General features: G+C 41.6%; 1 protein-coding gene and 1 pseudogene across 3 annotated transcripts in view; both read right to left on the bottom strand.

Moving 5' to 3' along the window:
* The window catches only part of NETO1 (neuropilin and tolloid like 1), a 112,290-nt gene that overhangs the window by 53,935 nt on the left and 45,053 nt on the right, over positions 1-13,302 (bottom strand). The gene's annotated exons all lie outside the window — the stretch shown is intronic.
* On the bottom strand, positions 8,935-9,066 carry LOC115498888 (annotated as a pseudogene).

Genomic DNA, 13,302 nt, shown 5'->3' with positions numbered 1-13,302 from the left:
TTGTACACAGGGAACTAATGTCACCTTGTGTGTCAACTCTATGGAAATAAAAGAACTTTTTTACAAAAAAAAAAATGTTATTTCATAGTAATCAGGGAGGGACAGGATTCTTGACCACAGGAGAGTTTGGAGCAAATACTATGACAGGGAGTACAGCACTTGCCTCTGAGGCTCATAACTACGAGAGAGGAGCAGGAAATGACGTCTTGTGGGTGAACTTGAGAGTTTGGGCCCGGGCTAGCAGGTGTGATACTCGGCTACCGAGGAGGAAGATATTCCTGGCTCTGACATGCCAAGAATTGAACGTGCGGGTGGCACCACAAGTTGTGTGTGTGTGTGTGTGTGTGTGTGCGCGCGCGCGCGCATGCTAGGGGATGGCATTATCCTCGCATCAGCCTCTTTTATCCCGCTGTGTCACTGTAAGCTAAACAAATTGTCACTGAAAGTGAAAAAAAATACGTACGCGAGAAAAAGTTACGTTTTCCCAAATCTTTTTTGAAAATAGCAATGCAAGTATCGTGAGAAAGCCTTGTAAGTGACAGCTAACTAAATATGCCGCGGACGGAATAAAGGTGTGCAAGCCGTGCACGTGTAGCTTCAAGACAAAACTTCTCATGCTTCCACTCGATTTGATGAGCCTTAGCCGGTTCTGAATGGAGCTGGAATGGCCTCTAGTTGGAGACCGTGGGAGCGTCCTCTGTTGGTGCCCTTGGCAAGGACTGTGGAGTTTTTATGCCAGGGGCTAGCAGTGCACATGGGCAAGCGGAGCCATCGCGGGGCTGGGAGGGGGAAAGAACAAATGCAAAATGCCAAGCGCTGGCCCTGCAGGAGATTCTCATGAGAGCATGCGTGATTCATCCCCTGATCCGTCCTGGGGATACTCAGGGGATGACATAACAGCACGAACTGTCGCCCATCCCGACGAAGAGTTGGAGCTACTATGTTCTGTCTTCGAAAGGAAGCGTGTCCTAGTTTTAACCCCCAACTCTCATCTCCGTTGACCCAGGTCAGAATCAGTGAACTCTAGCCATCCTTCTGCACTTTGAACCCACAAAACCCAGCCACGCACTTCCTCTAAAAGCCACGTGTGCGCGACGCATCATGTGGGAAGACTGAGGTTAAGAGGACCCAAAATGATTTTCCAGTCAGGCAGTAAAACATGGAAGAAAAACCCTCTGAAACCATATTATGTTAGAGGAAACGACCCTAAAAGCAAAACCGAAACATACAAAACATCAGAGAGGAGGTCAAATATGAATTTCATGAGGAAGAATTCACCAGAAACATTGAATGATGCTAAACCTGCGTGAGGCAGCACCGATTCCTGAGAGAATTCTACCTTCTAAGGTATCAATTGCCTCTTTTCTAATAAATTAGGGTAGAAATATCAACTGTCCAAAGCAGAGAACTTACGAAAATGAGCCAGGTAACGGATAAGATACAGATTTCCTAAAGTGCTCTATACGTTATTCTGTTCATGTACACTTCAGAATTTTAGCTCCTGGGTGGTAAACGGATATAGTAATACCTAAACTTTTCAAAACTTTTTTAAAACATGCCTAAAATATTATTGTTGCTCTAAAACCATATTTACAAGTCAAATCCCACCGTGTAACCTCACTGTCTATTCTGCATATTGTACTTATTTTTGTTAGGAAGCATCTTAGCTTTGGGGTTCATGAAGAATTACTCTCGTTTCCTCAGATGCCTGAGGTAAGATGGAGAATCCCTGCGGAAAACTCATAATGCAGTTCCTGATGCATATTTACAAATATCGAAATAAGGACAGATACCCAGTAAATGCCCAGACATCCACTTTTCCTTTAACATACGACAACATATACTAGGTATAAAAAGCCCTTTTATGTCAATTTAGCTCAGAATCTATACCCTAGTTTTAGATAATGGTAGAATTGAGCTCATTTGAATATGTATGAATCCATTTACAAAAAGCATTCTACCTAGTATCACAGCTGGAGATTTCAGAGACTTCTAGATGCATGCACCTGTCTCAGAACTAGAGAGCCCACTATGTACTTCCTTCTTCATTAGCAGGTAACTTCGGTCCATTTAAGTATAGGGGGATTAAACAGTTACAAAAACAAAAATCCTGAATCATTTCATCTGCATTTCTTGCATTTCTTTTTGTCCCCCTGGAACTAATTTCTCCAATATCACAGCAATTCCTAAGGTTGGAATGAGTGGCTGAAACCAGTGGTTTTTAATGAGCATTTCACTTGAGAACACAAGGGATCAGTCAACACAAGTTCTGAACCCATGTGAAGAAAATTAGACTATGGCTTCTTAAATTCCTCGGCCTCTGAGAAAGAATTATTTCTCGAAAGTTTAGCCTCCATCTTGGGGACCGGAAAGAATTATAGATGTGGGATCTCCAGACAGAGCTGGACCGTCAGGGTCCACTTGGACCCAAATCTGTCATCTAAGGATTGCAAGAATCAAACACGTTTCCAGGGGCACCTGGGTGGCTCAGTTGGTTAAGTGTCCAACTTTGGCTCAGGTCATGACCTCACAGTTTGTGAGTTCGAGCCCTGCGTCGGGCTCTGTGCTGACAGCTCAGAGCCTGAAGCCTGTTTCAGATTCTGGGTCTCCCTCTCTCTCTGCCCCTCCCCACTCATGCTCTGTCTCTCTCTCTCTCTCAAAAATAAATAAAACATTAAAAACATAAAAAAAAAATCCATGTTTCCGGCCTAGGTCAAACACAACTCGATGTGTCTATTGAAATGTAAGTCTTAGAACATTTAATAGTGCTGTACTGACATCTCTTTCCATTGGCATTTAGAAAATATTTGTGTAACTGTAGAGCTGGTGCTATGTTACCAAACCTTAAATGCTTCGCTTCCCCTGAAACTGCAGTTAAAGACTCAGCGGTTTATTGAGACACTTGATAAATCTGCATTCCCTTTGCTCATTTTTCTGTCATTCAAATATAAGAGCACTAAAGCTATTTCATTAAGAGGTGTGAAAATAATGCAAGGTTTCCCCAAAGTAATGGTCTAAAGCAATACAAATCAATATCAGAATTCTTAAGTTGAAAGCAGAGAATTAGGTCTCTCTTGTTTAGTCAGAGAGTGTAATTGATGGGGGATTCTATCAATTTTATTCCTCTAGACTTTTCATTTTATCCATCACTAGACTTCTCCTGATTACCTGAGCTGAAAACTTCTAAAACAAAATTAACTTGACTCCTTCACACTTTTGCTTTCACCAAAAAAAATACCAAGAGCTCTCAAATAGTCTTTGTAAAATGTCTCACTACTAATCCCCCTTTCCAATCTACCATGGTCTTCTTACTCCTGGCCTCCTTCACCTTAGGGTACCAGAATCCTAGCCAGTCTCTTTGCCTTAGACCCCCTTCCATCCAGTGCTTTGTGTATAATATTTGAGCTAAAGTGACACACAAGAAAGAAAGAAATCCTCTCATCTACAGTCACGTGATTTTTGCCAATGGTGCCAAGACATTTAATGTTGGAAGGGCCGCATTTTCAGCAACTGGTTCTGGGAAAACTCAATATCCATGTGCAAAATAGTGGATTTGGACCTTTATCTAGCATGTACAAAAATTAAGTCAAATACATCAAAGACCTACATGTAAGACCTAAACCTATAAAACTCTAAGAAGGAAACATTGGTTAAAATCTTGATGACACTGACTTTGGCAAAGATTTCTTGGATATGATACCAAAGGCACAGGAAACAAGAGAAAAAAAATAAACAAATTGGACTTCATGAAACTCGAAAAAAATTTATGCATCAAAAGAATATCAACAGAATAAAAAGTCAATCCACTGAATGAGGCAAATATTTGCAAAGCAGGTATCTAATAAGGGACTAACGTCCAGAATGGGTACAGAAGTCCTAAAATGAGACAACACCACCAACAAAAAAACAACAACCCACGATTCAAAAATGGACAAATGACTTGAAAAGACCTCTCTCCAAAGAAGATATACAAATAGCTAATAAACACATGAGAAGATGCTCAATATCACACATTCATCATTAGGGAAAAGCAAACGAAACTACAATGAGATATCACCTCATACCCATTAGAATGGCTACTATCAATAAAATAGAAATGACAAGTGTTGGTGAGGTTGTGAAGTAACTAAATCTCTTGTGCACTGTTGGTGAGAAGGTAAAGTGGTACAGTGCCTATGGAAAACACTATGGCAGTTCCTAAAAAAATTAAAAATATAATTACCATATGACTCCAAATACCACTTTTGGGTGGGAGCAAAAAACAAGGCAGAGTGGGAGATGCTAATCATATCAGATTTATAAAAAGAGAAGAAAATGGAGGGCATACAATATTTAAAGAGACAATTTATTCAGAGTTTTAAAAGCTGTTGAGAGACAGAACATATTTAAAATAGCCCAAGAAAAAGAAAAGCAATTTCTTCAAAGGAACTAACACTTGTATTCAACAGAATCCAGAAGACACTGGAATGATGTATGCAGCATGCTAGAAGGTGAGTGCCAACTCTAGTCACACCTGCAAGAAGATATTATCAACACATTCAAATCCTAACATCCAGAGTATCTACAGACTGACAATATGTGAGAGACAACATAATATAAAATGGGCAAAAGTTCTGAACAGGTATTTCACAATAGAAAAAATCCAGGTGTCCAGGAAACATAATATAAGCTACTTAATCTTATTAATACTCAACAATTGGACAATAATTAACACAACTATGTCATCCCATTACACAGTTACTAATCAGAAACACAGATTAAGATTGACATCAAGTTTTTCTGAGGGTGTGGGATGAGAGCTCTCATCCACTGCTGATGGTAATGGACATTGTTACTCCTCCACTGAAAAAGAATTCCATTTTCTGCTTTGGAACTGGGTAGTCAGTTGGAGGTCAGAAACCCCTTGAGAAAATTACCAATGGTGGCTGGAAGAACACTTAGAAAAATCTTACTGGGCTTTTACAGACACCTGTGTTATTTCATGGTGGAACATGTGGCGACACTGTTGCCTGGGTAACACAGAAAATGGCAATGCAGTCCATGAACTTGGGGGTTTCACTGAGGCGATTTCTAGAAAAAAAGCTGAGTGTCAAATGCTTTCTCTTAGGTGCATATGATAAGGTACAGATACAGATCAATGTGACAGGAACTTTTCATCAGAATCAAGGGGAGACTTTGCCAACTCAGGACTCCATTATCATTTGTCTATTTCTTACTTCTCCAACTTGAAAATTATTCTAGAAGTAAAATCAAAGTTGGGGGCAATCAATCCAGAGTGCCGACAGTGGACCCTCTCCTTTGTGGGAGAGTGGAACAGTTCTGTGACTGTTGGTTAACTGCAGAGAGAAGGGGCACCTCAGGTGACTCCTCAGCTCGGCAGCTGTCTCAGAGGATCTTAAGCGCATTTCCCCAAAGCAAGCTGGAGTGGATCATGTTGTGTGACACAGTAAACCTCAAAGTCCTGCTGACTCTTATACCAGCTTTGATTCAAAGGGGCAGAGAAACTTCAAAATGGAAAGAGGCCTCCAGGGTGCTAACCTCCTCTAGTCAGGAAGGACGCCGACAAGCCTACTCCCTGAGAACATGGGCTGCTTTGAGGGGGAAGGAAGCCTCCAAAATCAGAGCTCTGAGCCCAGAGTCCAAAGCCACTGCAGGCACCCAAGGGGAAAGAGCCCCAAACAAGGAAAATTTCCTGCTGCCAATCATAAGAAATGGTAACTCACGTCAGGCTGTTTTCTAGAATTACTATGAATGACAGTACTGTGAGCCTCCCGATATTCCTCTTTCTAATGGGAGGTTTCTAATTATGGTTTTCCATACGGGTCTCACTGTTGCACGTTGGGTGGGAGGGTGGGATGGACAGGAGCGCAGATAATGTGAGTTTTTAGTTTACAGGTCTGGCCACCCAGGGAGCTGCATCTGAACAGCTGTGCCAGTGGGGTGCTGACACGCCGTGTCATCTGCACTTGGACCCAATATATAGATGACGGGATATTAGGCTTCAAGTTGTGTCATAGGAGGTGACACTTGGAGGCTCCTGAATGGGGTGAGCACCTTTAGCTTGTGGCAAGTATGTGGATAGTTACAGCCAGGGGTCACACTGAGGTAGCCAATCTTCAAAGATGCTCTCCAGCAGAATTCTTCTTCTCCAGTTATAGAGATGACAGTTGCCCATCAAGAAGTGGACGTTATGTGCCTTCCCTTTGAACCTGAGGTGGCCCCTGCACTCAGAAATGTGTGCCATCCTGGACTTCTGAAGCCAGATGTTAACAGACCGGCAGTGTCTGCTTCCTTCCTCGGAGCATTCACTCTTGGGTTGTTCCCTCTTACAGAGCCCAGCAAACATACTGAGAGCAAAGTCAACAGACTACATGGAAAAGCCACATGGAAGAGAACCAGGTCTCCCCAGGCAACAGCCCCAGCTGAATTCCCAGCTTATGGCCAACACCAACTGCTTGGCATGGGAGTGAGGACATTGAACCAACTCAGTGCTCAGGCCATCATCACATGAAGCAGAGGAACCAATTAGCCAACAAAAATGCAAGAGATGTACATTGTTATTGTTTTAATGCATTAAACTACAGACCTCTGTGTTGGTGTTTGTTCTTGTTTTTATTCCAAAAGGTTGATACAAATACCAAAGATTAGTGATCTATGAAACCTACATACAGAGATTCAAACACCATGCAGTAAGTAGCCTCTAAGAATGCCCTGCATGTACCCCCCACCCTTGATAGTATTCATGTCCTTGGTGTCACTGCCTCCCCTGCAGTGTGAGCTACACCCGTAGCTCACTTCTAACAAATAGTGACTCACTTCCGGCAATAACAATGGAACGTTACTTCCAAAATTTGCTAGAGAGACAGTGGCTTCCATCTTGTTCTCTCCTTTTCCACACTTTCCCATCTCTGTCTCTCTCTCTCTCTGTCTCTCTCTCTCTCTCTGTCTCTTGTTTGCTCTCATGGAAGTCAGTTCTCATACTGTGAACTATAGGGAAACCCCAGAGCAAGGAAATACTATCTCGGACCAATGGCCAGTGAGGACTCGGCCGTGTCAATAGCCATGTGAGTAGCCATGCGATGCATCCTCCCTGAGAATTGCAATATGAGCTGATAAAGATGTTACCCACTGAGCTATCGATCTTTCTGGCATGCGTCTTAAATAACATTAGCCTTTGATTGGCCCCGCAGTAAGAAAATCCAACCTTTGTACTTCTTGATTTTTAGTAGTTATTGTTAATCAGAAATATCACACAGTGATCAAGAACAAAACTAAAAGGGTATCAATATAGTTAGCAGTAATTGTTTGGAAATTGTTAGCAGGAAAACCACATACAATGGACTTGGTCCCACCATCTATTCACTTTTAGAAGACTCCTAAAATCAATAACATTTTCAAGCAGAAATATAAATTCTCTCAGGCACTTGTCTCTCGCAACTTGAGGATATTAAGGAAAATATTGACAAGAGCATATATGCTGGATTCTGCCTCTGGCAACAGGGTCCTCCATATTTAAGAAACAGTATTAAATCACAGGGAGTAATTTAGGACATTCCGCTACGGACAGCTCAAATCCTTGTGTGGCAAAAGCATGCTGGAAAGAGTGTAGCCGCTTCTCGTGAACTTCTTCCTCAAAATAAAAATAGATGGTTTGATCTTCAGAGCAAAGTACTCCTTTTTAACATTTTAAGCCTATTTTGTAGTAATCAAGACCTTATTCAGCTAGTATTTTCAGATTTTAAAAATTAAACACGAGGCATTTTTTTTAATCGTGGAATACCGCTGGCTAATTGAGATGTTATGACTGATTTGATAAAAATACTTATATTACAATTTGGGGGAAAAAACGTACACCTTATTACCATAAGTTTACAAAAAACATTTTATTGTTTATCTATCAAACAAAGAAAATAGGTAATACATTCTTTTGAAACGCCCATGATAGCTATTGCAATTATATGTATAATTTTCCAGTATTAATAGCACAGAAAAGTAAAAATTAGCTAAAAATATAAAAATGGAAGTGTGGTTATATATATATACATGCCTATATGTGTGTGTGTGTGTGTGTGTGTGTGTGTATATATATGTATATATATATATATATATTCTATTCCTAAAACACACACATGCCTCTGTAATGAATTCCGTTTTTCCACTAGCTTAGATGGAAATGTTTTTGCATAAACTCCACTGCGTTGTCCTTTCTTCCATTTATTTTCCATCTGCCATCCACTTACGAAGTCACAGTCCATCTAAATCACTCCTCCTCTTTCTCCCTGCTCCTTCTCCTCTTCCTTTCTCCTTATTTCCTCCCCTTTTCTTTGTCTCTCGATGTTCTTCCCCACTTGTGTTGAGAACCATCCTGGAGAGTGTTAACGTAAGGCCTCAGGAATCACGTGGCAATCACATCCAGCCAGCAGAGATAAGAGAGGTCCTGCTACATAAAACCGTGCCACGTTCCAATCCAGTGACATATATGCACTTAGCACAAACACTAGTTAATTCTTATATTGGATGTGGCTGCTTTACAGAAACGGACAAGCTTCTGAAGGGCTGTTATGTTTGCTGAAATTTTGAGAATTGATTACTATTTTAAAATTAAATGATGCTATCGGGGCGCCTGGGTGGCGCAGTCGGTTAAGCGTCCGACTTCAGCCAGGTCACGATCTCGCGGTCCGGGAGTTCGAGCCCCGCGTCGGGCTCTGGGCTGACGGCTCGGAGCCTGGAGCCTGTTTCCGATTCTGTGTCTCCCTCTCTCTCTGCCCCTCCCCCGTTCATGCTCTGTCTCTCTCTGTCCCCAAAATAAATAAAAACGTTGAAAAAAAAATTAAAATTAAATGATGCTATGATTTCAAAAACACTGGATATCAATACTGGGTTTATTTCAAAATGAGATATTTCCATAACATTCCTAAATTTTGTCCTGGCCATAAAGCGTTTAATTCGTCTTAGGAATGCAAACACTAAAATATATATATACGGAAATCTGGATTTAAAGAGGCTCATTTAAACTGATAAGAACAGATACTACACTCAATCGTAGCCAAAAGGCCAAAAAGAGATAAAGTTAGAGAGGGAGAGAGCCAAACCATAAGAGACACTTAAAAATCGAGAATAAACTGAGGGTGGATGGGGGGTGGGGGGAGAGGGAAGAGTGGGGGGATGGGCATGGAGGAGGGCACCCTGTTGGGAGGAGCCCTGGGTGTTGTATGGAAACCAATTTGAGAATAAACTTCGTATTAAAAAAAGAAATTAATTAATTAAAAAAAGAGGCTCATTTAAAATGTTTGAACATATTAAAAGGTGTAATATAATCGTACTTTCATTCCTTCATACGCATGTTAAAATTCCTTCCTTAAACACTGAAATTCTGATCATGAAAATTTTCACACAATGAGACATGCAGCAAACATAAAATAATCTTAGGCAAAGGCAACGATGTTACGTGTAGATCGATTTCTAAATAAAATATGCGGAAAGTGAAAATGTATACTTTTTTCTTTAAATACATAAAATTAATTTTGAATTCTATTTGATGTGACAAAGACTGTATTTAGGACATGAAATTTAAATACTGTATCAGGACCTAATTTTTCTTAGCTCATTCGATTTAAATATTCTCAGTCTGTATTTCAAAATTTATTTTACTGGTGAGAGACACATGCAACTGAAGCTCAAACATGTAGATGGCGATACTCTGGGGCCAGAAAGACTAAAAGGTTTCTATTTTTGCTCTTGTACTAGAAGGAAAGACTACATTTTACATTAAAGCCACATAAGTGGAAAAATTCAAATTCATAAGCTACTCTAAAAAATTTTAAAGAGGCTTTCTGATGTATGGATAGTCCATTAATGATCATTTAATTTGTATGCAGACAATAAGAGAAGGATAAACGATCTTTTATATTTCAAAAAAGAATAACAACGTATGTATGAGAATTAAACTTCATAAGCTCCTATTTCTCATGTTTCACCTTCAGCATTACAATGCGCCTCAATGTGGGGCAATTAAACAAGGAGATTAACATGCGGCAAACCACCAGGCAGACTGGAAAGCAAAATCAATTACAGAATACACAGACCCGCTTTCCCCTTTGCCACCTTTACCTCTCTAGGCAATAGAACTCGGTGCCTCTTTCCACCCCGGCCCATTCATTCTCCTCCTGGTAGTGCCCTTTGTTCACCAGACATCTGACCTCCTTGCCACAGCTTTGAAAACATGTAGGATGGTGTTAACTTGACTGGGCCACAGGGTGCCCAGACGTTTGGCCACACATTATTCTGAGTATCTCTTTGAGGTTATTTCTGGATGAAATTAATCTCTGAATCTGTAAGCAGAGTAAAAAGACTGCCCTCGCTAATGTGGGCGAGCCTTACCCACTGATTAAGTGAATTCCAGAATAGAACAGAAAGGGAAACCAGAGGGGAGAGATCCCGCCACACTGCTGGGCTTAGGCAACAGTTTTCTGCCTTTGGACTCGAACTGAAAAACTGGCTCTTCTTGAGTCACGAGCCTGCCTGCTCTGGACTGTAACTGTGCCAGTGGCTGTCCTGGTTCCCAGATCGGTGGATACAGACTGGAGCTAAACCATCAGCTCTGTTAGGCATCTAGCTTGTGGGCTGTAGATCTTTGGATTTCTCAGACTCCATGATCACGTAACCCAACTCCTTATAAATCCATACACGTATCAGTATTATATACCCTGTATATGTGTGTGTGTACTGATGGCACAGAGCCCTTCATGATCTGCCCTACATCCCTCTCCTGCCCACCTCCTGCCTAGGAAACAGCCTTAGGTCCCCCTGTGCTTCCTGATCCTGAAACAGCTTCCCCTGGCTGATGCGCACTACATCCGATCATTTCCCCAGCTCCTTACTGGTCGTCTCCTGGAGATGAGCTTACTTTGCCCTTTATGTCCTCCTTTTAGATAAATCAATAAATGTGTAGGAATATCTCAGAAGAATCATATAATATTTAGCAAGGTCTTACTATATGCCAGGTCCTGGGTAGGAACTTTAACATTGATGATCTCATTAATCCTCAGAGGGATACCTCTCTCGGAGGGCAGTTATCATCCTAACTTTTAAAGTTGAAGAAAGTGAGACCTCAGGTTACCGAGAGGATTGGCGAAGATCATGCTGCAAACAGGTGGCAAAGCAGGAACCTGAGTCTGTAGGCAGAGCCCATGGTCTTATCTGCTCCACAGTTAAGGTGGAACATACTAAGATTTAGTATGAAGGAATTACAATGGGAGACGTGTGAGGCAGTCACAGGGCAGTTAACTCACTGCCCACCTCAGTTACCTCCTGGAGTTTGCCCTGCTGGCATCCTGTGAGTCTTCTAAATTGTCCCCGTGGAGGTAGAGGAAGAGAGGGGAGGAGTGGAGGAGCTGACATTCACTTGCAGGGATCCGATCGAGAAGGAGTGAGCCCCTGAGGGGAGAGGGGCAAGGGTCTTTACCCAACGCTGGGTTCTCACAGCTGCCGGGGAATTTGTATGTGACCCACAGACACAGAGAGGATGGCGGGAGTTCTCTGAGGGCTCGGCTAGGACTCCAGTCTCAGAGGCCGGGGGTCTGGGTGGGGTGGGCACCAGGGGGACTGTGGCGCACGAGTGAGTCAGTGGACTGGAAGAGGGGGCCTGACTCCCCTAGGCTCACGATGCCAGGAGGCTGCAGGCTGTCCAGGGTGCTATGGAGGCGAGCCAACCAGGGGACAACCGAGAACACTGTTCAGATTGCAATGGTGACAGCTGCATGCCACGGCACAGAAAATGACAGCAGGACCGCCGCCGCCCTTATGTCCCCTTTGCAGGACGTGGGGAAATGGAGCAGAGAGCAGAAGCCATCTGCAGAAAGTACATCAAAAAGAATTGGGCAGAATCTTGAATAGGACTTAAAAAAAAGAAAGAAAGAAAGAAACCTCGCCGGAAGGTTGACAACCGTCAAGCACAACTGTGACCTCAGAGTCCAGAACATAATTTTAGTTATGAAATAGAGTGACATTTTTCTACCCCTGAGTTTTATGCATCTTGTAACTGCGACGTAGAGAATAATTGTGCTACTGTTACCAAAACAACACGGACTGCCAGAGGAAAAAAAGTTGAAGACTCGTGAAGACTTCCATGGTTCCGTCAGCTGTTTTATAAATTACCAAATTTTCTTACACTGTCAGGTTTCTGGAAGCAAAATCAGCAGTAGCAACAATTTTCCAGCCTCCCTCCCTCCAAAAAAAAAAAAAAGGATATTCCAAAGAGCTTTTAGTCCATCAATACGTTTTACTGGAACATTCTATGCCCACTCATTCCTGCCCTATCTGGGGCTGCTTGACTGCCACAAGGGCAGAGCTGAATAAATGCCACAGAAATGGTGTGACCCCAAAATATTTACGCTCTCGCCCTTCACCAAAGAGGAGCTTAGCAATGGAAGAACTCTTATCGAAAAAAAAGAACCAGTAGACGGATGTATGGAGGAGTAACTTTGTCTGACTATATTTTTCAAAGATCACTCTGGCTGCTATGTGGAAAAAACTCTTTTGGGAACAAGGGCTTGACTTTATTATACAATTTTATGTCTGTATTACAGCATTTTGTTCTACAGTAATAATGTTTATTCATCCTGAACTTCTAATGGATTAGATATGAACTTTGAAAGTGGGTAGAGTTTTCCAGTTTGTTTTCATCTCCGTAAATATAGTTCTCAGAATTCCGAACATTTAGCGGGTACCCATGCAATAATTGTTAAAGAACTAATGAACTCAAATCATGGGCAGGGACGTAGCTGAAGGTAACTCTATTTTTAATTATATTTCCATGGCGTTCTACTATTAATGTGTTGCTTTTCTCACGAGGTTTTTGTGAGCCTCAATGTTAAAATTATGATCTCAAATTGAATTTATAATTACCTGGCTCTGTATACTTGGTACAGATGAATTATATATCCCTTTTGAACAATAGCAAATGTTCTGAGAAATACTCATTAACTACGGAGGACGTCATAAGATGAGAATAGCTCTGAAGTATCTATTTCGTTTCTTGGACTAGAAAGCAACTTAAGTGACCATAAAAGAGATTTGGGATTAAAAACAAAATTACATCTTAATTTTAGAATAATAGAACAAGAAAAGCTGTCAAATGTTCTTGTGGAAGTTCTAACCAGTAAGAAATCTCCAGCTGTGGACTCATAAGCCGATGGTAACATCCATGGAAAGAGATCAGAAGTAGATGGTTTTCTTTTAGTTAATGTCTATCTTTTTATATTCCTTGATTTTCAGCCCTCCTGCACGTAGGCAGGTATATTT

This window comes from Lynx canadensis, chromosome D3, assembly GCF_007474595.2.
Source record: "Lynx canadensis isolate LIC74 chromosome D3, mLynCan4.pri.v2, whole genome shotgun sequence".
NCBI classification, from domain to species: Eukaryota; Metazoa; Chordata; class Mammalia; order Carnivora; family Felidae; genus Lynx; species Lynx canadensis.
This window is presented reverse-complemented; position numbering and strand designations above follow the sequence as displayed.